Raw genomic sequence first — 25756 nt, forward strand, 5'->3', positions numbered from 1 at the left:
AATCTTATATTAGCAAGTGGAAAAGCTTTTCAGTTTGTTGCCTAGCCAATAACTGAGTTCCTATCAAGGATTATGTGCCACTGGTGCTGAAATATTTGTGTGTTACTATCCTCTGGCCTCTCTTACTCCTCTGTCAAGGTACATTTTGCATCCATTTCAGAATGTCTACCCATGGTTTATACACTTTCATCTCTGTTTTTGGTGAAACTGCTGCTGACAAGGGCTTTACACCTGAGACATCCTCATAAACAGGTTGCTCCTTCCTGGGATCTTAACTTTGTGCTGGGAAAGTTGTTATCCATGTCTCCATCTGAACTTGCTCATCAAGTAGACCTAAGGTTCATTGCATGGGAAACTGATCTTCTCATTGCTCTGACATCTGCAAGGAGAGTATCTGAATTTCAACACCTCATGGTGGGGGAACCTTATCTGATCTTCCATAGAGATAGGGTCTCATTGAGAGCAAATCTATCATTCACGCCCAAGGTTGTTTCAAAGTTCACTTTGAATCAATCCATTAACCTCCCAGTATTCTATCCAGATCCTCAGAGCCAAGGAAAAAGGATTCTATATATTCTGGACATGCATAGGCAGTTCAGGTGCTATCTTGACAGAACCAAGACCTTTAGAAAAGCTGATCAGGTATTTGTTTCTTATTTTGGGACAAAGAAAGGACAACCAGTGTCAAAACAGATTATTTCCAGATGGTTGTCCTCAGATATTACCTTTTGCTATTCCCATCATATTTAACCTGTTCCAGGAAGTATAAAGGCTCATTTTACTTCAGCTTTAGCTTCTTCAATGGCATATTGGAAAGGGGTGGACTCTAGAAATATTCTAGAGGCTGCTAAATGGTCCTCTGTGCATACCTTTACAGGGCATTACACACTGGATTCTTTTTCTAGATCGAGAACAGGCTTTGCTAAGACCATTCTCCAGGGCCTCCTGGATCCTAATCCATCTTCATCCCAGTTTGGACAGATTTTGATAATCAATCCATATAGACTAGAAGGCATTGCAGCAGTGAGAAAGATAAACAGTACAATTGTGTAAGTTTCACTTACCCATAACAATAGATGTTTGAATTCTTCACTGCTGCAGTTGCTATACCTCCCCTCCACCTCCCCCCAGTTTTGTATATAGCTAATTGCTGACATATAAAATTGTTTGTTATTACATGCTTTAGTTGCTCAGGATGAGTATACTCTTGCTTATCTTTTGTGCAAGAAAATCCTCAACAATCTTTACTCTGACTGCTGATTTTCCTTCTACAGATCTGCCCAGTCAGCAGTCAGAATGAAGGTGTGGGAGAGATCCAGAGCTTTTGGATGCTGTCCGATTGTTATGGGCAAGACACGACCCTAAAGGCTACTTCAACAGTGAGGAATTTGATCATCTACTGTTACAGGAAAGTGCAACTTAACTCTGCTTTCTTTCATACTGCACACTTGCATGCACACTTACATGTAGAACCAATTTAATGTGTCCAATCAGCCTACTGCATGACTTTGGAATGTGGAAGTAAGCCAAACTTTCTTGCACAAAAAAAATAACAAAATATGTGAACACAGGGAGGTCATGTGGACTCAGCAGAGAAGGCACCACAGCCAAGAATTGAAATGGAGAACCTTTTGCTGTGAGGCAACAATGCTACTCACTGCACAACTGTGTCACCCTTGTTGAGGACAGTATTATTAATGTATACATATTATGTTTATACTATGTATACATATATATATATATATATATATGTGTGTGTGTGTGTGTGTGTGTGTGTGTGTGTGTGTGTGTGTGTGTGTATATATATATATATATATATATATATATATATATATATATATATATATATAAATAAATATACCCAGTGTATTTCTTTGCTGGTCATATTATTGCCTGCTATATGATGTTTTGATGTTAAATTATCAACAGTGCTGTACATAATAGTTTGCTGTATAGAATACTTTCAGATATGTATATTGACACCACATTGAAAGGTGTATATTTTAACAGTGTTAAATATTGTGGAAACCTAGTAATAGCACTTGTAAACCCCAGTATTATTGCAAGGTTGGGAGGGTGGCCTACTGGTTAAGGTGTTTGCCTTACAAATACAAGGTGCAAGGTTTGAATCTCACATGGGATAATTGGCTAGGCTTAAAATGGCTTGCAAGGGCAGTTAGCCTAGTACTAACCTATACACAATATGCTAGTATGTCAAAAAGATTATTTGACATGTTTGTAATTGCTCATTAGCTCAGATTGTGACTGAGATGGGTCTCTGGACAAGTTCATTTACTCCATCTAACAACTGTAAATAAAAAAACTCAAACAATAATGTGGCATGTATGTGTCCCTTGTTGTATCTCTGTTCAAAATATAGGGTGAAAGCCTAGTTTGCTCCTCTAAACTAACTTATGTTTGATACATACTGTTGCTTTACTTCTTATGCAATAAGCAGTACCATTTAATGGAGTCACCCCTATTTGTAGACATGGAGCCATTAAAAACCACTAAACATATCTATGCAAGATGGATCAGTCTCCTTAGCTTACAGGGGAATTGTAGAATTCCATGAAGATTGTTTTTGGCAGTTGCGAGCAGTCACAACTGGTTGTGCAAGCCTCTGTTTCTGCAGTCGCCACATCTCATTCTTACAGATGCAGTGACCTTGGAAATGATAGTACTAAAGTGGGGGTATAGGGGGTCAAGTCCTGCGTAGAGGGATGTGGAGAATCTCCCACAGGGGAAAAAAAACATTGTTACTATTTTTACTTTTCAAGATTGTTCATTAGAAAATTTGTCTCATGCTGTCAACCTCACAAAAATGATATCTGTTAAGGGCTGACTTATGGCTTGGGCTGGTGTTTATTTTAAGTTTATAAACAATGAGAGGGAAAACTTGACTTGATGACCTAATGTATAACCGATCAGGACATCCAGACCATGTTACTTTCTTCCAAGATATGCCATGGATCCACTGTGTCACTTCAACAAAAAACTGCAGAGCAGATACTGTGAGTCAGTGGCCCTTCAATGGGAAAGTTCAAAGCTCATACAGCTGTATGCAGGCAGACATTTATAGTTTCATAGAGTAGTACTAGGCTAATTACCCTTGAGAGCCAATTTAAGCCTAGCCAGTTACCCCATGTGAGAATCAAACCCTGTACCTTGTGTCTTAAGGTAAACACCTTAACCATTATGCCAACCTCCCACCCCAATTTATCACTCCTGCCAAATCTTAAACCCAGGGCCCTGTACACCATCGTCAGAGCAATGCACCACTGCACCATGTGAGGCCAAGGCTGCATTTGTCTTATGTAAAGAACAAGCAATGGTGAGACAGTGTTTCTGCTAATCAAGGACGTTCATCCTGTTTTCAAAGCACTGGACTTTATAGCAGCCAGTGATGTAACAGGATCTCCAGCAAGCTCAAAGAGTTAAGAGAAAGCAGAAGCATTTTACTTAGTTGTACTGCAGGCGATTTTTGGCAAAGTTTCCACTGAAGGTCAGCTTTCTGAAAGATGTTGCAATGTTTCTTGAAGCACTGTTGCCATCCTTGTAAAACAGCTTGATGTGCTCAGCACAAATGGCAATTGTTAATAACAGCTACATGAGTTTGAGCCGTACCAGTCTGCAGATAGTAGATGTTCACAAACTACATTTATAACAAACCCCTCTGGGCTGAAGGACTGGGGATTGGAACTTTCCCAGCTCTGCCTAAATGGGCAGGGTTTGCTGCTCTGCAGGCAGTTTTATGTATTGTACCGTCATTACTATAATGGAGAGCCACAGAGAGTTTTCAGTATAGTTAGGAAAGTGAATACAGAACTACAGCAATCAATACATTAAAAAAAATGAACATTTTAATGGCCATAAAACTAATGAAGCCTTAAGATGTTTTGAAGTTAAATGCAGAAAGGAACTCTTGAAGCTGTAAGCAAAATGACACTGAATTACACCAATGAAACCCAGGTGTAAAACATATTATTGGCAGAAGTGCTGCATCTGAATTTCAGCACAGAAGAGAGGAAATGGATGACATGCAGGGGATCCTAGGACTTAATAACTGTATTTGACAAACCAAACAGCTAAATGTACTAAAGACTGAATTTCTGTTCACTGTTTTGTCAAGCACCCAATAGGGATTTGGACTATAGCTGTGCAGGGAAGTTTGAAGATATGGACAGCTGTTTGGTTGCAATAGTGTCACGGGAGTGATTCACGAACAATATTCACATACTTATGATAGTTCATGGTTTTTGGCCAGCTTTGAGAAATGTATGACATAATGAGCATACTCAGTATATTACTAAAGCACACAAGAGTACTGTCTTATTATAAACAAAGATATTTAAAAATCTAAGGAGAGGAGGCTGAGAAAACTTAAACCTAAAGGGGTATTGAAACCACAAGACTAAGGGCGTTCCACACCTAAACATCTGGAAAGGAGGGTGCTGTAAATCATGTTATCATGGGACCCACCCCACACACAAAGGAGCCTTGACAGTTGTATGTGTGTTTCCGAGTGTGTGTATGTGTGTGTGTGTGTGTGTGTGTGTGTGTGTGTGTGTGTGTGTGTGTGTGTGTGTGTGTGTGTGTGTGCGCGTGTGTGTTTGTGTATATGTGTATAGAGTGTGTGTGCATTCACGCATGAGTTTGTATGCATGTCTGTGTGTATGTGCAGATGTGGGGGGTATGTTTGTGTATGTGTGCATCTGTGAGCATCTGTGGATGTGGTGTGTGTGTGTGTGTGTGTGTGTGTGTGTGTGTGTGTGTGTGTGTGTGTGTGTGTGTGCGTGCGTGTGCGTGCATATGAGGATGTGAGTGTGTGTGTGTGTGTGTGTGTGTGTGTGTGTGTGTGTGTGTTATGTGCATACGTGTGCACTTGCAGATATGTTGTTGGTGTCTATATATGTTTGTATGTGTGTGTGTATGCATGCATGTGTGTGCATATGTGGATGTCTGTGTGTGTATGTGAGAGTGTGTGTGTATGTGGGGTGCATGCCTGTGTGTGGTGGGTGTGTGCATACATTCATGTTTGTACATGTGTGTGCATATGGGTGCATGCATGTGTACCTGTGTGTGAGGGTGCATACCTGTGTGTGTGTGTGTGTGTGTGTGTGTGTGTGTGTGTGTGTGTGTGTGTGTGTGTGTGTGTATGCATTCATGTTTGTACATGTGTGTACATATGGGTGCATGCATGTGTACCTGTGTGTGTGTGTGTGGGGGGTCTGTGTGTGTCTGTGTGTAGGAGGGTTGTGGGGACTATTAACCAGAATTCAGGAGACAGAAAGGTGACTGTAGCCGGACTCAGTATAGCAGACTGTGTACATTGCACTTTGCTCACTGATGGATCTAGTACAAACGCTGTCATCATGGGTAAGGGAACAAGGCCAGGCTGCTCTTTCTGTGTGAGCTGCATTTCAACAGATTCAAGGCACATTTTAAATAGTAATAATATAGGTAAGGATGCGCAGGTTGCTGCTGTTGTGCAGTCTGCAGGTCATCTGTGCTGTGAGCACTTTTAAAGTTGGAGCTATATTTCTAAAAGGAGTTGTATCTTGTGTATCCTGCCAAGAAGATGCACAAAATATTTAGAGGGAGGAGTTGGGAAATTTATTACATTTGCATACAGGCTGCCGTGCTTTTAATTCATGACTGACTATGTTGCAAAGAGTGGGGTGAAATCACACTGAGTTGTGTTTAGGATAGACAGCATGTATGCATGTGCTCGCAGGTGTTGCACATGTGCATGATACTGTGGGTTATCATCAGTGCAGAACACAGATGTACACAAAGACAAACAGATAGACATACAGACTTTCACTTATGTGTATATGTGCTTGCGTGTTTCAGGGCAAGTGCAGTACAACTGATAAACTCCTAGTGCTCAGGAACAGGCCACAGAATTTATAAAATGTGGACTTAATGCAGCTCATTATACATTCATGCATTCCAGGTGCAATTTATATCCTATTATGAGGTGGTTCTTCATGTGTAATGTTACTGTGCTATTATTTTTCAAGGCCCTTTTGGCCTTTACTTCATGAAAACACCATATACTTCTCCACTAGGACAACTGCAGAGTAAATCTGCCGCAGAAACATTGATAGTTTGTTATATGAATAATATTTCACATTTTTTCTATTTGCATCCTCAGTGTGAACAGGTATGTGTAAGAAGCTCTGTATATGTATACCAGGCCACTATTTTCCCAGATCATTATTTGTACAGCTCTGTTTGTGGTCATATCTGTGTTGCACTATACACATCTGGGGAGTATTTTTAAGTTGGAGCAGCTTTATATTGGCATTAGAAGATGTTGTTCACCTTTCTATATATCCTGGCTGGGGGACAGTATGTTCATATATTGAAAAAAACAAGTAATCTCCGTGGTATCCCTGAAGTCTCAAAACAAGCTACTAAACAAGTGTAGTGGGTCCAAAAACAAAACAGTGTAAGAAACGTCTCTGTGTGGAAGATTTTCAGTCCATATATTTCTAGTTAATCACTGTATATTAATCAGATCAGACAATAGTAGTAGAAGTAGCAAACTTAAATTTGTCTTAAGTCAAAACAAAACAAAAAATAATAATAGAAAATATATAATTGTACAGCATTACTAAGTATTCAAAAGTAATTCAAGTAAGGCAGGCAGTCTCTTTCCAGTCGAAAATCCTTTATTAAGTACACAGACAAGCGATCCAAGTAAAACAAAAATAGAGTAATAATTTCCTCACAAGCTTTCTAAATATATATATACTTTTTATCAGGCATGGGAGTGGTTTGTTGTGCTGTAAAACAAAGTGTTATTGGTACACATGTTAAATTCACATCCCTTCCCCATCAGTGTGACATTCAAGCTGGTCCTGCCCTACTTAGTATCTGTCATAATAACATAACCCTTATGTACTTTAAATAAAATTTATAATGATGTGGTACCTCTTATTTAACCAGATTATTAAGCAGATTATTAAGTCTGTGATTTTATCCAAGACAATATACTACATGGCTGGAAATATATCAACCTTAGTTCATTTGGCAATCAAAAAATATATATAAATATATACATATACATTTTGCATGTAAAAATCAATTTCTATTTTCATAGCCTATTGTTAACTAAGATCGCTTTTGTCCTTCTATTGACAACTGCAGCTGCAGTGTGTAGCAAGGGAGGTCTTCTATTCAATGAAAACCGTGTGTTTGGATGCAATATGGCTGATCCCAGTTCCCTAAAATGAGCCGTCCCACATTATTTAGCTGCTTTGGACTGTGAGACTACCATGTGTTTCAGTGATTTTTTTTCACCCTTGCAGAATGTTTCTCTTTTCCAGATGACTGTGTGACTGTGGAGATAGTGTATTTAAGTAAGGTGACTATATCTTGCTTTGGTCCACAGGTAAAGTAGATTTGTTTTTCAACATATTTGAATTGTTGATTTTATTTAGGTTGAGTACTGACTTTCTGAAGGAGATCCGTTGCAGCACCATATTAGAGGATGGACCTTAATACTCCATAAATGTGTCACTGAACTATTTAATGGTGATGCACATGCTATGTTGATCATTTGCATAGCTTCTGGGCAGCATAAGCAGACCCTGTCCATTTTAACATATCTTGGATCCAGCCCTAGTGCACTGTGACTCACATTTGACTTTTCTTGTGCAGTTCCCAGACTAATAGCCATATTCATTGTATATAATATCTATGAATCTCAGCTTGAATTTGTATTTGATTTTGTAATTTCATTTATATGTTTATGCTATGATAACTGCAGGGTCTATATCACCAAATCAAAAAGACCCGCAACTGAACGGCATTTACATAGAAAATGCCAGTCATCAAAGTAGCTCTTGTTGGGCCCTGCTCCCCCCACACCCCCTGCTAATTATATATACCAACACTGAGATCGCACTGCAGTGAGGAAAGGGCAAATTTTCCGATCTTCACTGTATTGCAATTTCACGATAAACACCTTGATGACCAGCATTTTCCATGTAAATGCCATTTAATTATGGGTCTTTTTGATTTGGTGACATAGACCCATAGCTGCAGACTCTGGAATTCTGAATTTATTTTTTACCTTTTCATGTTGGATAGCACAACTATATTATACATGTGTAACATTTTGGTCATATCTTGGTGTTTGCTATACCATCATCTCAGTTGCACTTTACTGTGATTTTTCTTCTAAAGTGTGATTCCCAGAATTTGGGCAAATGAGGTGAGGAGCTTGTCCTGCTACAATTAGTCCCAGTGATCCTGTTTTATAGGCAAAACTCTTTTATTCCTTCCCACAGCAATGGCATTGAAGGAGACTGTGTCCTTACATCAGAGGCAAAAATACAAGACAGATTTTGGGGGTCATTCCCCCTCCTCCATTTTGTTTATGTCTAGGACCATGATTTCCAGCTTTAGATGGACTGCCTTGGTCTGTACAGAGAAAAGGAAGATGGACGTTAGTTACCATCTAGATCAGTTAATGTTTTTGGTGACTTGTTGACTTCCTTTGGGATTTATGTGACCATCTAATTCTAAAGCGCTTGTTTTGTCACTCAAGACTCAAAACATTATAATATTTTATACTTTTTATTTGACTGTCAGTGGATACAATGCTGCATTTTATACTCTTTAAACAGGCAACTGAAAAGAACATGAAAAGGTATAACATTTCCTGATTAGAAGGGTCATAATATTGGCAACAGGATCAAATTAAGCCTTAGGGGGCCTGGAGCTCTGAAGTCATATGAACAGTAGATTACCCACTAAGGCAATGTGACCACTAGTCATATTACCACCTATCAATGCTTTCAGAGTGTTTTTTGTTATGCACTTTCTTAATACATCATTAAAAACTGCTTTTGTCTGTGATACTTGCAAACAAATTGCATCCCTGAGCCAAAGATATGGAAAGCTTTGTAGAACCCAATAAGTACAGACAGTATAGCCTCACAAGAATATTATGCAAGCCAGGTGATATAGAGAATCATCATGTAATTTAATCAGGCAGAAATGGGAATATTTCTCCATAAGGAAGCACATATACATTTTGTCAAAGGTCCGTCTGTCATGCTTATCGTAATTTTCTTTGTCAGCTAAATAATCTGGGACTGTTCATTTTAGGGAACTGGGATCAGGCATATTGCATCCAATGAGACGGTTTTCATTGAATAGTAGACCTCCATTGTTGAAGGTTTATCTGTTCATACAGCTTACTTTGAGCAGGAGATTTGACTGACATATTCAACATGGCACCCCACCGAAGGACGCATACATACTTTCAGTGCTCTAAAGGTCATCATGGAATTTAATCAGGCACAAATAGCAAAGTTTTTCCATAAGGAAACACATATAGTTTTGTCAAAGGTCTATCTTTCATGCTTAATATCATAATTTTATTTGACACTGAGATTAATGCCACAGTTGAAGGTTTATCTGTTCATACAGTTTACTTTGAGCAGGACATTTCACTAACATCAGCAAAAACAACAGCAAAGCAGCAAAGCAAAAACAGCAAATACAATGAAGAGCAAAGAGCAGGAACCCAATGAATAAAATGTATTCCTCTCTGATGTCTTGGCATACACTGCCTTGTACTCCAAGAAGGCAGCGTATGCCGAGACGTCAGAGAGGAATACATTTTATTCATTGGGTTCCTGGTCTTTGTTCTTCATCGTATCTGCTGCATTTCACTAACATGTTCAACATAGTACCACAGTGAAGGACTCATGCATATCAGTGCTCTAAAGCTGATGGAAGTATTTTTTGCACTTGCTCTAACTCTTTCAGTGATATTTAAGACGTCTTTGCTGCATTTATTTATTTTGTTGAATTTATCACTATTTTTCAGCCTGCACTTGTTAAAGAAACTCCATTTGTTTGTTACTGTACTGCTCTTAGGTTATTTTAACACTATGCTGATATTTATTAACCTCCTCTAATGCTAGAAAAGCTATTCTGAGTTTGCCAAAGTTCTTCTGAGTCTGCCAAAATATTTCTAAGTTTTGCAAAATTTTTTGTGTATTGTGAGCATTTTTCGGGGTTAGTGAACTTATTTCCAATGATTCCTAATCATGCAGAAATTCTTACTTCTGTTGTAAAGCATCTGTTATTGCGCTTGAGCTCAAACCAGTTTATTTTACATTGGAAGGGTTCTTTCGCACTCTGGTGGGAACAGAAAGCTAAATTCAACCCATCCAAGGTGGGAACTACTGTCTGATTGCTTATTGTGTTTTTACCGATTGGCCTGAGGTTTAACTTTACGAAAGTGTTTCTTCCTGCAGGCATAAATGTATTACATTTTTGTGAGATTGTGCTCATAATAATAAACTATCATCTGCTCTTTTCTTAGACCTCTCCAAGGCCTTTGATATGGTGAGCCACATTCAACTCCTCCATACATTAAAAAAACTATCACTCAGCAATTCCACGCTGAAATGGTTCCAATCCTACCTGTCCAATAGGCAACAGGCTGTTCTATGGCAGGACAAATTATCTACATGCCTACCTGTTACACTTGGAGTTCCCCAAGGATCTATTCTTGGCCCTCTTCTCTTCACCATCTTTGTTAATGACCTGCCCACAATCACCCCCCATGCCACATGCATTCAATATGCAGATGATTCGACTATCATCAGCACTGCCTCCAACCTGGCAGACCTCACTGCTTCAACCCAAGACACCTTCAACCTAATAGAAAATGGTTCTCAAGTCGACAACTAGTTCTCAACCCCAACAAAACAAAACTACTTACTTTCTCACCCACTAACAAGACTCTTCCCCACCTTCTCTATTACATCCTCCAATGGAATCACTATATCACCAGAAGCTCACACAAAGCTATTAGGTGTTACCATTGATAACTCCCTTAAATTTGACACCCATTTCAATCTTACCATCAAAACCGTCAATAAAAGCTTGGCTCTCTCTATAAAGTAAAACACTTTCTCACTCCTCACGCTAACATTACAATTGCCAGCACACACCTACTATCAACTCTTTTCTATGCCTCCCTTTTTACAAACCTAAACAAGACAACCCTTAACAAACTTGCTTCTTGTTACAATCACATAGCTAGATTTGCCACAAATTCCACCTTTAGAACGCACCACTGCACTAACTTGAAGCAACTAGGGTGGTTAGAGTTTTCCAGCCAACTCCATTTCAACCAACTCAAAACGGCTCACCAGATACTGTATCACCCAGAGAAAACACCAGCTCTGAAAACATCATTCACCCTATATTAACCTGCAATCTTTACGCTCCTCCAATAAGATCTTAGCTCAAACTACCAAAGCCAATAATTCTGCTGGGGATTCTCTATTCTCAAACTTTGTAGGTAAAATGTGGAACTCCCTACCGACCATGCTCACCTCAGAACCCTCACTCCTACAATTCAAAAAGCTTAAACCCCATCTCAATACTCTCTGGCAATGTCCCTATTCCAAACCTGATTAACCACTATCATTTACCCTTCTCTTACCTCACTATCCTTAACGCTTTTTAACAAGGCGCCTCGCCTTTGTAACTGACCTATGTTTTTTTATATGCTGCTGTTGTTTTTTTCCCAAGATGTGATGTATCTATATATTGTATTTAGAACTCAACTATCTTCCTTTTTTGCATTAACAATGTTCATATGTCTGTTATGTACTTGGAGCTTTTCTCCCCGGGCCTCCGCTGAAAATGGACATGTATCCAGTCGGACTCTCCCGGTTAACAAATGTAAAATAAATAAATAAAATAAAATTTATTCATTGCTTCATTTTGCCTGGCTTGGACACCTGTGACTGTTAAGACCTGGATTGCTTCTAAAACAATCTGAACATACAGAGCTGATATAAGTATATTTTTGTACTTGCTCTGTTTCAGTGATATTTATTTATTGACATTTGTTAACCAGGTTATTTCAGCTGAGCCAGGGGCCCATTTTCAGTGGAGAACTGAGGAGAAAAGCTCCAGAAAATTAACAATTAATACAAAACTTGTCAATATATAATCAACAGATAACATAACATAAGTCTATTAACAGGTAAAAGCATGACATAACATAAGTCAATTAACAGGTAGCAGGTAGCTAGCTATATTTAGAACTTCTGTGCTACATTTATTTATTTTGTTGAATTTAACACTGTTTTTCAACCTGCACTTGCTAAAGAAACCCCAGCTGTTTGTTAGTGTACAGCTCCTAGATTGTTTTAACACTATTCTGATATGTCCTAACCTTCTCTGATAGTGCAGAAGCTGTTCTGAGTTTGCCAAGGTTCTCCTGAGTCTGCTAAAAGATTTCTAAGTTTTGCAAAGTTTTTGTGTGCTGTGAACATTGGTTAGGGTTAGTGAACTTATTTCCAAGGATTCCTGATATTGCAGGAATTTTTACTTCTGTTGTAAAGGATTTGTCACTGCACTTGAGCTCAAAGCCAGTTTGTTTTACATTGGAGGGTTCTTTTGCATTCTGGTGGGAGCAGAGAGCTAAATTCAACCTATCCAAGGAGGGAACTACTGGTCGATAGCTTATTGTATTTTTATCTGATTGGTCTGAGGGTTTAACTTTATGAAAGTCTTTCCTCCTGCTGATATAAAGGCAAACCTCTCCAGTTTAAAATCCTCTATAGGAAACACTCTCCATAGTCTCCCACTGTTCACAGCTGCTTGGTGAGCTGCCAGTTTGTGCAGAGGGTGGTACCACTGCAGGTCATCTAATAGTATACTACTAAACACTCTGACTTTTAAGTGACTCTCCCTTAATCCTTCACATCTAAAAGTTGTGTTTCCTTACCTTACATAGCATAGGCTAGATTCAGACCTGCTGAATCTAGACTGTTTGGTATCGCTGTGCTCTTAAACCAGCCATCTTATATTAAGAGGGCCTCCTGGTACCATTGTGACAGAAGTGTGTAGCTCAGGTCCTATCTGAGTTGGGGATTACTGGAGAAAGTCTCAGTTTGGAGCTTTCCCATTGGTAGTTGTAGTAAAACTGTTTAAATCTGAATATATATAAGCCATGCATTTGTGTGGGTTTGTTCTCAGTTTACTGGAGCAGCTCAATGTTTGGCAACTTTAGTCAAAGGTCTGGAGTGCAGCTGCACTGAAATCCAAGGCATCCACTGAAACAAAACCCTGAAAAATAAGTATATTTTAAGCCAGAACTGCATTTTGTTAACTGTATTTAATTGAATTACTGCTTCATTTTTGCTGTTTGTGACTAAATCTAGCTAGCCCACTTCCTTCCAAAATATCACATTCAGAAAAATCCTGCCACAATGGACGGGCAGTTTCCCATCATTTCTCCTGCCAACTTGATTGATATGGGCATCTTGAGGCAATGTAGGCATTGCTTTATGTAAATTGACAACCATTTACTCCTAACACAGACTAACACCCTATGTGAGAGATGCAAATACACTGTGGAATTGGAGTCAATTTTCTCATGTAAAAACAAACAAGATATCAAACATCAAACAGGTTGTCAACACACATGCTTCACCTCTTACACAAACCTCATCTCTCACACAAAATAAGGTCATGACACATAAACCCACATACATGGAGGTACTCACTAAAAGCCCACCAAAAGAACAGATACCTCCCAAATGCACACCAGCCACACTCACCACTAAGCAGAAATAAACAACTACATATATCAACACACACACCATGTCTCAACAAGTAAGACCCTAAGGCAAGACACATTGAATGTCTTGTTCATAGGTGACTCCATAGTGAGACACACAACTGTCCCCCTCCCCAGACTGGACAAGGAGAAGGTCATGGTCAGCTGCCTATCAGGTGCCAGGATCTGACAAATCATGCATGCACTCAAGTCACTCGATAACAAGTACCATAATGACTCTGTCACACTCCATGATGGACTGGATGACTTGAGACGTACCTCTCTGAACTGTTTGAAGAGAGACATGATGGAACTCTCTGATTATATGTCCCAGACAGGTATGTCCCTAGCCCTAAACAGAATCCTACCCTCACCCAGGATGATACCACAATATAAACAAAAGATGATTGACTTCAACAATTGGCTAAGCTTCTGGTGTCAGTCCAGGGGCATCCAGTATCTGTCAGCCTGGGAGAATATAGTAGACAGACCTAGCTACTTTGCTGGAGATGGTCTGCACCTGTCCCCCATAGGCTTTTGGATACTGGCAAAGGCCCTTGCCTTCCCCATTGTGCCTTTTTAGGCAATGTCAAAACAACAAATTTTCCAGTGTAACAAAATCTAATAGAGACAAACTCAGGGTCATGCACTCCCCTGAAGCACTCTTCACCTTGGAGGATGCTGACGTCTGTGCACTTACAGAGACATGGTTCAAAGCCAGAGAGAGCACCCCAGCAATGCAAGGCTACAATGCCTTCCACACATTCAGACCTCAAAATGAGTGTGAAGGATCCAAAGGTGGAGGTGTATCCATCTTCATTAAAACCAAATACACTTTGAGACTGGTAAAACAGCATGACTCTCTCAAACTACTCCATGTCCAATTAACTATTGGTGAAGCACCATACCACATCATTGCTACCTAAAGATCTCCCACCATGAACCAGGTTAAGCACACCACCTACCTTGATTTACTGGAATCCCTTACCATATAACCCAACACCTTAGTCATGGGAGATTTCAACTAACCTTCCATAGACTGAGGGACATACATGAGCAGAAATATGGTCTCCCAGAGTTCCTGGACTTTGTTAACACAAATGCTCTGAAACAGATAGTCTGCACCCTCACTAGGGGCTCTAATGTTCTGGACATAGTACTCAGCAACATGGTGGGGTCACTGTATTCTCTATGTGTGATGCCATCCTGGGTTAGGTCAGATCACAAATCAGTCTCGTTTGAAGTAACTATTGGAACTGACACCCTCACAGGAACAAAAATTATAAAAAACCTTACCAAAGCTAACTACAGCCTATTAAGTGATGGAATAAAAAGCTTCATACCACCTGCAATCGCAGATATCAAATATCACTATGCTGAAGTGTATCAAATGCCCTATATGAACACTTTAAGCAACTGCATAAACTCTGCTGTACCTGAACAGATCAAAACCAGGTCTTCCCATAAAAAGAAGCTGCAGTGGTGGACTTCAGGTACAAACAGATTATATAACAAGAGTAAGAAACTGTTGTCCAAAGGCAAGAGGGATATCAATCTGCAGAGGAAGAGTTCCCTCCTAATCCTAAACAAGAAAATTAGAAATCTTGTAAAGTCTTCTAAAGCAAATTATGAAACTAAAATCACATCCCTAGCCAAGGGTAATCATTAGGCATTCTTTAACTACGTCCGAATTCTAAAAGGGAAAGCCCCGTTATGTGCCAAACTGGTTGTAGATGGGATTACTCATACTACACTGGAAGAAATCACCAACCTGCTATCTGACAGATTCATCGCAAACTTCACCTCCCCCTATCCCGACCTACCATATCACAAAGCATAACTGACAACAGCCCTCTGCCTAGTATCTCCAGAGAAGAGGTCATCTCTGTGCTTGCCAAGGCCAAAACATGGCTCAGTGAAACCAGATAATATCCCAGGTTGTATACTAAACAATCTAAAACAGGAGCTAGTGGGGCCACTTGGCATTCTCTTTAATCATAGTTTGAGAACTGGCTATGTTCCTGCAGAATGAAGAACATCAGCAGTAATCCCCCTGCACAAAGGGGGCCATCAACTGACCCTTGGAACTACAGACCCATAAGTCTAACCAGCCTCATCTGCAAGACCATGGAAAGAATTATCATGGACCTTATCAGCAAGAACATAGGTGACCTCCAAATGCTGGACCCAACCCAGTTTGGCTTTGTTAAGGGTAGATCATGCTTATTAAACCTGGTAGACTTTTTTGAGAATGTCACCAGAGCCATAGACAAAGGTAAAACTGTGCACACAGCCTATCTCGATCACGCCAAGGCTTTCAACACAATTCCCTACTTGGCATCATTGAGAAAGTCTCCCAGATAGGGATTAACCCTTACGTTACTTGATGGGTAACCCATTGGCTCACTGACAGAACACATTCTGTCAAAACTGGTGACTCCACCTCCACCAGTAGATCTGTTACCAGTGGAGTACAAAAGGGGTCTAAGCTTGGCCTACTGTTTGGCATCTAGATCTTGGAAGTGCAGATCAAAGTAGGTGGCCATTGGCTCACCAAATTCGCTGATGATTGTAAACTGGGAGCAGTCATTGAGTCCCTAGTGATGTCAAAATATTACAAGAAGGGCTAACACATACAAATGATTGCTGCCAAAGCCATGGTCTAAAACAAAATGAAAAAAAAAAGCGTTATTATTACCTTCGGCAAATTGGAATCCCCTACAAATGATAATATTGACAGTACCCCCCCTGAGTTTCAACCCAGTGTTGCGAGAATTGGGAACACAGGCTGATAGCAATTTGAACTTTGACCACCAAGTTTCCACAGTGGTAAGGAAAGCCTTCTAAGTAGTGCACCTCATAAGCAAGGCATAGCATCCAGGTCAAGGGACGTTATAACTCCACTATACTCATCCCTCATCAGAAAAGTAATAGAGTATAATGCACCCTTTTGCATGTATCTTGTCAGACACCTGCAACAGCTGAGAGACCTCAAAGGTTTCTCACTAAGAAAATACAGGGACTCCAAACCATGACCTATGCCGACAGGCTGAAAGCCCTGTCACTTTACTCTCTATCCTATAGGCTGCTGAGAGATGACTTGGTGCCTGGCCTATAGGGCAATCTGCATCCTTGTCCTAATGGAAATGCTGCACATCCGCAAGTTAAATGGCACGAGTCACTCACTCTAGGGATCTCAAACTAGCTTGTGACATTAACAGAATATGCTGGAGAGACAGATATGATTCTCCCAGAGAATGATGCTTCTCTGGAATAGACTTCCTATTCATGTAAAACAGAGTTCCTCACTGACCCTGTTCAAATGTAACTTAGATAATTGGATTGGAGACCACAAATTCACCACTGGGATGGCACCCATGTCTCTCATAGACAGGGGTAGCTGGTGTTGATCACAGACCCACTATGTTCATAAATTCATTCTGTGAGCTACCCAAAAAGAACAAATAGGTCTACTTGGGATTAGAATGGCTAGGCTTGTAAAGGCTCTAGGGAAGCTAGTCTAGTAACCTCCGATGAATCTATGAACCTATAAAAGGTAAATGAGGCTTTAATAAACCTGGCTCCACAAATGGTTACATGATCATACATGGTGCATGGTTAATATTAAGAATACTGCTATCCTCACCATGTCCTGTCACCAGTGGAGTGCCTCTAGGTCTGTGCTGAGGCCACAACTTTCTTGGCATCTTCTTTCAGATGTTAAAACTGGGTATTTTGGCTCAGGAAATATGTAAATAACTGCAAACTGTCAGAAATTGTCCATAATCCACCAAGCCTCCTGCATTCAAATGACATGTTACACATGAAAGGTGCAGTAGAAATTACCTTTCCTTTGATGTAAAAAAATGCAGTGCCAGTATTTTTGTATTTGACATCTCCCCACTAGCTTTATTTATTACAGATAGGGTCTGGGCAACAACTAAAACCTAGCTAGTAAATGATATCCTACACTAATACCTTGGTAACTAGGGCCGCCTTACTCACTTATTCATCACTCGCCAGTCCATCCCCCTCATTTTGTCACAGTGATATCATGCAAAATTTTTTCTGTGCTATTTTTGCTATAGTGCCTGCCCACCATTAAGTCTCTATTCAGTTGGGCAATGCCTGTTCATTCCTTCAATCCAGGGATTCCACCAGAAGAAGTGTTATCACATTGTAGATGAAAGCACTTAACGGATGCAAGAAATGTTATTCAGTTTTTACTCCAGGTCTGTATGATACAGCTTTTGAATTTATTAAAATACTTCTCAGCTGCAGATACTGAGATTGCCTTAAAGCAACATTTGCTCATGTTGGTGTTCCAGAAAAGGTCATGACTGACAATGGGACTGTTTGCCAGTGCTGAATTTCAACCATTAATACTCAGCTAGACTATGGACATCATTATGCTAAGTTCATGCAGTTCATAATGATCAAGATGACAGAACAGTGGAAATTGCAGACAGCATATTGAAATATGATGCTTCATTGCTTGTTCACATGTGTTATAAGACAGCTCCCTGTAGCAATATTGGAGTTGGTCCAAAAAAACTCTTGACTAGAAGGATTACAATGCTTTTAGCTGCCCTAGAAGACTCTGAACTCTAGGTGGTCTAACCAAATGTATGTCCATTAAAAGGATGCAGTTGAGAAGCAGTTAAGTTGATTACTACACTTACCTAGTCTGTGGTGTAAGACCAACAAAATGATGTCATAGACAGAGAATTTTATCAAGGTGGTCCATGAGAGGAGAGGGACAGTACCTGCAGTGGTCATAGGTGAAAGCAACAACAGAAGGTTTTACTTCATTGCGACAGGGAGCACTATTGTGATATAGTCAATGCTTCCTTCAAGCATTGCCTGCTTTGCAGCAAAGTATAGCACCTGTATCTTCCAACCACACATCTGACAGCCCTCTCCAAGCAATGCAGCTCAATCAGAATGTTTTAGCACTTCGGAGAGGTACAGTAGAGCAAAGTCCTGCAATGGGAATTACAGGTACCTGGCCTTGGAATTAGTGTGAAAGTCAACAGACAATTTACAGCAGAGATACACAACACATGTAACCGTATCCTGTGAATGAATCACAGCACATCTTAAGTATATCTTACGATTCTGAGGCATGATATTTTATAGGCATATCCCTTCAGAATTTCTGAAAGTGTAGACTTGGTTTCAAAGCACAGGCTTCATTCCTTTCATTCATTTATACGCTGCTAAATTGCATTTTTACAGACTACCACTAACCCAGTTTAGAAAATAATGCAAATTGCAGTTACCATGGTCCCTCTGGTGTTCAAATTCTGAACTGATAAAAAAAAAAAAAAAAAAAAAAAAAAATTCATGATTTTATGTTCCAGAACGATTTTGGATGGCAGGTAAGCACCATTGGCATATTCTACCCGTTAGATAAACTACTGTTTTTGCTCAAGCAACAACTTGTTTCTTATTCACTTAAAATAAATGTTTTACATCTGTTCCATGCATTTTTTTAATTCTGTTCTTGAAGCTGGAGAATGTTTCACTCATTTAATAACCTTATATGAGCTGTAAACTTTGTATCATCAGATTGTCGTTTTGTTGTTATGCATCATTTCTCAAAAAGGATATGCAGGTCCTTGATGTATTTAAACATTTATTAAATGCCTCTTCTTCATTCTTCACAACTGTAAACATTAAGCTTTTGTGGTCCCTCATTATATGACCTGATACCACTGTTGCTGCCTTCCTTAGAACTGCCACTGTGCCATGTCTTTACCAAGACCAGGCTTCCAAAACATCGAAAGTACTCCAGGATGAGTTTTAAAGGTTGTCTATATTGTGGACATAATTACTTCTTTTTTCTACCAGTGATGTCTATTTCGGTATATCCTAGATTATTTCAGCCTTCCATGCTGCTGTTTCATATATTTTGCTTGCATTTTGGTTTTCTGATAAGATCACCCTGTGGCCTATCCTAGTTTGTTATTTGTATAAGCTTATCCCAGGTCCTTTTCCTGATTTGTTGAATAAGCTCACTTTGGTTTCCTTTCCTGGTTTATTTTTGTAATGTTTCCTGATCTGATAAAGTATTCATTTTTTTGTGTTTGTGTGTGGGGGTCCACCCCCAGGTGCATTGTCTGGTAATTTTGCATTGAATTTAAGCTACCTTGTTTCATGCCATTCCCTCAGTCTTGATGAGTTTCTTCATGGTCTTTGCACACCCCTTTTTGTGTATCAGTACTTTGCATAATTTTGTGCCACCAGCATAACAACAGGTGTTTCATTCAGACCTTCTGAAATGAAAAGGCCTGCCTGTAGTCCCAACTTATATGTTACCCCAATGCTCACCATCTTTTCTTCTAAGGGGACTCAATTTACTAGCGTCAGTACATACCTGGTGCAGTAGTAATGATCATACCTTTAGTGTCAGCGCATACCTGGTGCAGTAGTAATGATCATACCTTTAGTGTTAGTGCATACCTGGTGCAGTAGTAATGATCATACCTTTAGTGTCAGCGCATACCTGGTGCAGTAGTAATGATCATACCTTTAGTGTTAGTACATACCTGGTGCAGTAGTAATGATAATACCTTTAGTGTTAACGCATACCTGGTGCAGTAGTAATGATCATACCTTTAGTGTCAGCGCATACCTGGTGCAGTAGTAATGATCATACCTTTAGTGTCAGCGCATACCTGGTGCAGTAGTAATGATCATACCTTTAGTGTCAGAGCATACCTGGTGCAGTAGTAATGATCATACCTTTAGTGTCAGAGCATACCTGGTGCAGTAGTAATGATCACACCTTTAGTGTCAGAGCATACCTGGTGCAGTAGTAATGATCATACCTTTAGTGTCAGTGCATACCTGGTGCAGTAGTAATGATCATACCTTTAGTGTCAGAGCATACCTGGTGCAGTAGTAATGATCATACCTTTAGTGTTAGTGCATACCTGGTGCAGTAGTAATGATCATACCTTTAGTGTTAGTGCATACCTGGTGCAGTAGTAATGATCATACCTTTAGTGTTAGTGCATACCTGGTGCAGTACTAATGATCATACCTTTAGTGTTAGTGCATACCTGGTGCAGTAGTAATGATCATACCTTTAGTGTTAGTGCATACCTGGTGCAGTAGTAATGATCATACCTTTAGTGTTAACGCATAACCTGGTGCAGTAGTAATGATCATACCTTTAGTGTTAGTGCATACCTGGTGCAGTAGTAATGATCCCACCTTTAGTGTCAGCGCATACCTGGAGCAGTAGTAATGATCATACCTTTAGTGTCAGCGCATACCTGGTGCAGTAGTAATGATCATACCTTTAGTGTCAGAGCATACCTGGTGCAGTAGTAATGATCATACCTTTAGTATTAGTGCATACCTGGTGCAGTAGTAATGATCTCACCTTTAGTGTCAGCGCATACCTGGTGCAGTAGTAATGATCATACCTTTAGTGTCAGAGCATACCTGGTGCAGTAGTAATGATTATACCTTTAGTGTTAGTGCATACCTGGTGCAGTAGTAATGATCATACCTTTAGTGTCAGCGCATACCTGGTGCAGTAGTAATGATCATACCTTTAGTGTCAGAGCATACCTGGTGCAGTAGTAATGATCATACCTTTAGTGTCAGAGCATACCTGGTGCAGTAGTAATGATCACACCTTTAGTGTCAGAGCATACCTGGTGCAGTAGTAATGATCATACCTTTAGTGTCAGTGCATACCTGGTGCAGTAGTAATGATCATACCTTTAGTGTCAGTGCATACCTGGTGCAGTAGTAATGATCATACCTTTAGTGTCAGAGCATACCTGGTGCAGTAGTAATGATCATACCTTTAGTGTTAGTGCATACCTGGTGCAGTAGTAATGATCATACCTTTAGTGTTAGTGCATACCTGATGCAGTAGTAATGATCATACCTTTAGTGTTAGTACATACCTGGTGCAGTAGTAATGATCATACCTTTAGTGTTAGTGCATACCTGGTGCAGTAGTAATGATCATACCTTTAGTGTCAGCACATACCTGGTGCAGTAGTAATGATCATACCTTTAGTGTTATTGCATACCTGGTGCAGTAGTAATGATCTCACCTTTAGTGTTAGTGCATACCTGGTGCAGTAGTAATGATCATACCTTTAGTGTTAGTGCATACCTGGTGCAGTAGTAATGATCATACCTTTAGTGTTAACGCATAACCTGGTGCAGTAGTAATGATCATACCTTTAGTGTTAGTGCATACCTGGTGCAGTAGTAATGATCCCACCTTTAGTGTCAGCGCATACCTGGAGCAGTAGTAATGATCATACCTTTAGTGTCAGCGCATACCTGGTGCAGTAGTAATGATCATACCTTTAGTGTCAGAGCATACCTGGTGCAGTAGTAATGATCACACCTTTAGTGTCAGAGCATACCTGGTGCAGTAGTAATGATCATACCTTTAGTGTCAGTGCATACCTGGTGCAGTAGTAATGATCATACCTTTAGTGTCAGTGCATACCTGGTGCAGTAGTAATGATCATACCTTTAGTGTCAGAGCATACCTGGTGCAGTAGTAATGATCATACCTTTAGTGTTAGTGCATACCTGGTGCAGTAGTAATGATCATACCTTTAGTGTTAGTGCATACCTGATGCAGTAGTAATGATCATACCTTTAGTGTTAGTACATACCTGGTGCAGTAGTAATGATCATACCTTTAGTGTTAGTGCATACCTGGTGCAGTAGTAATGATCATACCTTTAGTGTCAGCACATACCTGGTGCAGTAGTAATGATCATACCTTTAGTGTTATTGCATACCTGGTGCAGTAGTAATGATCATACCTTTAGTGTTAACGCATACCTGGTGCAGTAGTAATGATCATACCTTTAGTGTCAGCGCATACTTGGTGCAGTAGTAATGATCATACCTTTAGTGTTAGTGCATACCTGGTGCAGTAGTAATGATCATACCTTTAGTGTTAGTACATACCTGCTGCAGTAGTAATGATCATACCTTTAGTGTCAGCGCATACCTGGTGCAGTAGTAATGATCATACCTTTAGTGTTAGTGCATACCTGGTGCAGTAGTAATGATCTCACCTTTAGTGTCAGAGCATACCTGGTGCTGTAGTAATGATCATACCTTTAGTGTTAGTACATACCTGGTGCAGTAGTAATGATCATACCTTTAGTGTTAACGCATACCTGGTGCAGTAGTAATGATCATACCTTTAGTGTTAGTGCATACCTGGTGCAGTAGTAATGATCTCACCTTTAGTGTCAGAGCATACCTGGTGTAGTAGTAATGATCTCACCTTTAGTGTCAGCGCATACCTGGTGCAGTAGTAATGATCATACCTTTAGTGTTAGTGCATACCTGGTGCAGTAGTAATGATCATACCTTTAGTGTTAGTGCATACCTGGTGCAGTAGTAATGATCATACCTTTAGTGTTAACGCATACCTGGTGCAGTAGTAATGATCATACCTTTAGTGATAGTGCATACCTGGTGCAGTAGTAATGATCCCACCTTTAGTGTCAGCGCATACCTGGTGCAGTAGTAATGATCATACCTTTAGTGTTAGTGCATACCTGGTGCAGTAGTAATGATCTCACCTTTAGTGTTAACGCATACCTGGTGCAGTAGTAATGATCATACCTGTAGTGTTAGTGCATACCTGGTGCAGTAGTAATGATCCCACCTTTAGTGTCAGCGCATACCTGGTGCAGTAGTAATGATCATACCTTTAGTGTTAGTGCATACCTGGTGCAGTAGTAATGATCTCACCTTTAGTGTCAGATCATACCTGGTGCAGTATTAATGATCTCACCTTTAGTGTCAGCGCATACCTGGTGCAGTAGTAATGATCATACCTTTAGTGTTAGTGCATACCTGGTGCAGTAGTAATGATCATACCTTTAGTGTTAGTGCATACCTGGTGCAGTAGTAATGATCATACCTTTAGTGTTAACGCATACCTTGTGCAGTAGTAATGATCATACCTTTAGTGTTAGTGCATACCTGGTGCAGTAGTAATGATCCCACCTTTAGTGTCAGCGCATACCTGGTGCAGTAGTAATGATCATACCTTTAGTGTTAACGCATACCTGGTGCAGTAGTAATGATCATACCTTTAGTGTTAGTGCATACCTGGTGCAGTAGTAATGATCATACCTTTAGTGTTAGTGCATACCTGGTGCAGTAGTAATGATTATACCTTTAGTGTTAACGCATACCTGGTGCAGTAGTAATAATCATACCTTTAGTGTTAGTGCATACCTGGTGCAGTAGTAATGATCATACCTTTAGTGTTAACGCATACCTGGTGCAGTAGTAATGATCTCACCTTTAGCGTCAGCGCATACCTGGTGCAGTAGTAATGATCATACCTTTAGTGTTAGTGCATACCTGGTGCAGTAGTAATGATCATACCTTTAGTGTCAGAGCATACCTGGTGCAGTAGTAATGATCATACCTTTAGTGTTAGTGCATACCTGGTGCAGTAGTAATGATCATACCTTTAGTGTTAGTGCATACCTGGTGCAGTAGTAATGATCATACCTTTAGTGTTAACGCATACCTGGTGCAGTAGTAATGATCATACCTTTAGTGTTAGTGCATACCTGGTGCAGTAGTAATGATCATACCTTTAGTGTCAGCGCATACCTGGTGCAGTAGTAATGATCATACCTTTAGTGTTAGTGCATACCTGGTGCAGTAGTAATGATCATACCTTTAGTGTCAGCGCATACCTGGTGCAGTAGTAATGATCATACCTTTAGTGTTAGTGCATACCTGGTGCAGTAGTAATGATCATACCTTTAGTGTTAGTGCATACCTGGTGCAGTAGTAATGATCATACCTTTAGTGTTAACGCATACCTGGTGCAGTAGTAATGATCTCACCTTTAGTGTCAGCGCATACCTGGTGCAATAGTGATGATCCCACCTTTAGTGTCAGTACATACGTGGTGCAGTACTGATGATCGCACCTTTAGTGCCAGGACATACCCGGTGCAGTAGTTATAATCTCACCTTTAGTGCCAGTACATATCTGGTGCAGTAGTGATGATCTCACCTGAAGTGTCAGCGCATGGGTCTATATTATGTCCGCAAAAAATTAATTTGCTAAACTGCATCTACATCGAAAATGCAATTCATTGAATTCGCTCTTGTGGGGGGCTGCACCCCCCCCACACCCCCACTAATTATATATACCAACTCTGAGATTGCACTACAGTGAGGAAAGGGCAAATTTCCCGATCCTCACTGTACCGCAATTTCACTAGTATCAATTCACCGAACTGCATTTTCGATGTAGATGCAGTTCAGCGAATTCATTTTTTGTGGACATAATATAGACCCTCAGCACATACCTGGTGCAGTAGTGATGATATCACCTTTAGTGTCAGTGCATACGTGGTGTAGTAGTGTTAATAAAAGAAGCATATCTGGCAGTTAGCACAGCATTTTATGGCTATGAGCTGTTAAATTATTTTCAGGGTTTGATTCCGTCAACCTCCGTTTGCCTACTGTGTGCAAAGATATTCGACCAGACAATGTTCCTGAGCCTGAGAAATGCCCGTGTGACTTAGTGCTCTACTCTACTCTGGACTGGTGACAATGGTCTGCAGCAATTTAAACCATGACCAGTGTATATCTACCATAGTCAGAAAAATATATTCTGCAGCCTACCTAACTGTAAAGGGCATAGTCACTTCTCTTAGATCATCTATACACTTTTACTGATATGAAATATTACTGAAAATGAATCTGTGTTCTGTAACTTTTGAACAGGTCATCTAAAGCAACGTGAAAAAAGTACAATGATTTCATACTAGAAAAAAAAAACAGAGTTGGAATACTTGAATTATTCTGAAAGGTTTCAGAAATTGTCATTATATATGTCTCTTTTTTATGTCTCTTAGATGTGACCTCAGTCTTGTGTATAAGTCAGTGTGTTTGATCCAGTTCTAGATTTATGTCTATTTCTGGATTTCATTGATTGGGGGTAATGCCATTACAATGAACCTAACTGAAAATTGAATATCAATAATATAAAAATGCATGATCAACAGCTTTAAGATCACTTTTCAAGATAACACAGTATGTTTTCTCTTAAAATAAGAACAAAACAAGTCTTATTTTTTTTCAGAAATAATGTGTCTAT

This window comes from Protopterus annectens, chromosome 13.part0, assembly GCF_019279795.1.
Source record: "Protopterus annectens isolate FY-2018-M chromosome 13.part0, PAN1.0, whole genome shotgun sequence".
NCBI classification, from domain to species: domain Eukaryota; kingdom Metazoa; phylum Chordata; order Ceratodontiformes; family Protopteridae; genus Protopterus; species Protopterus annectens.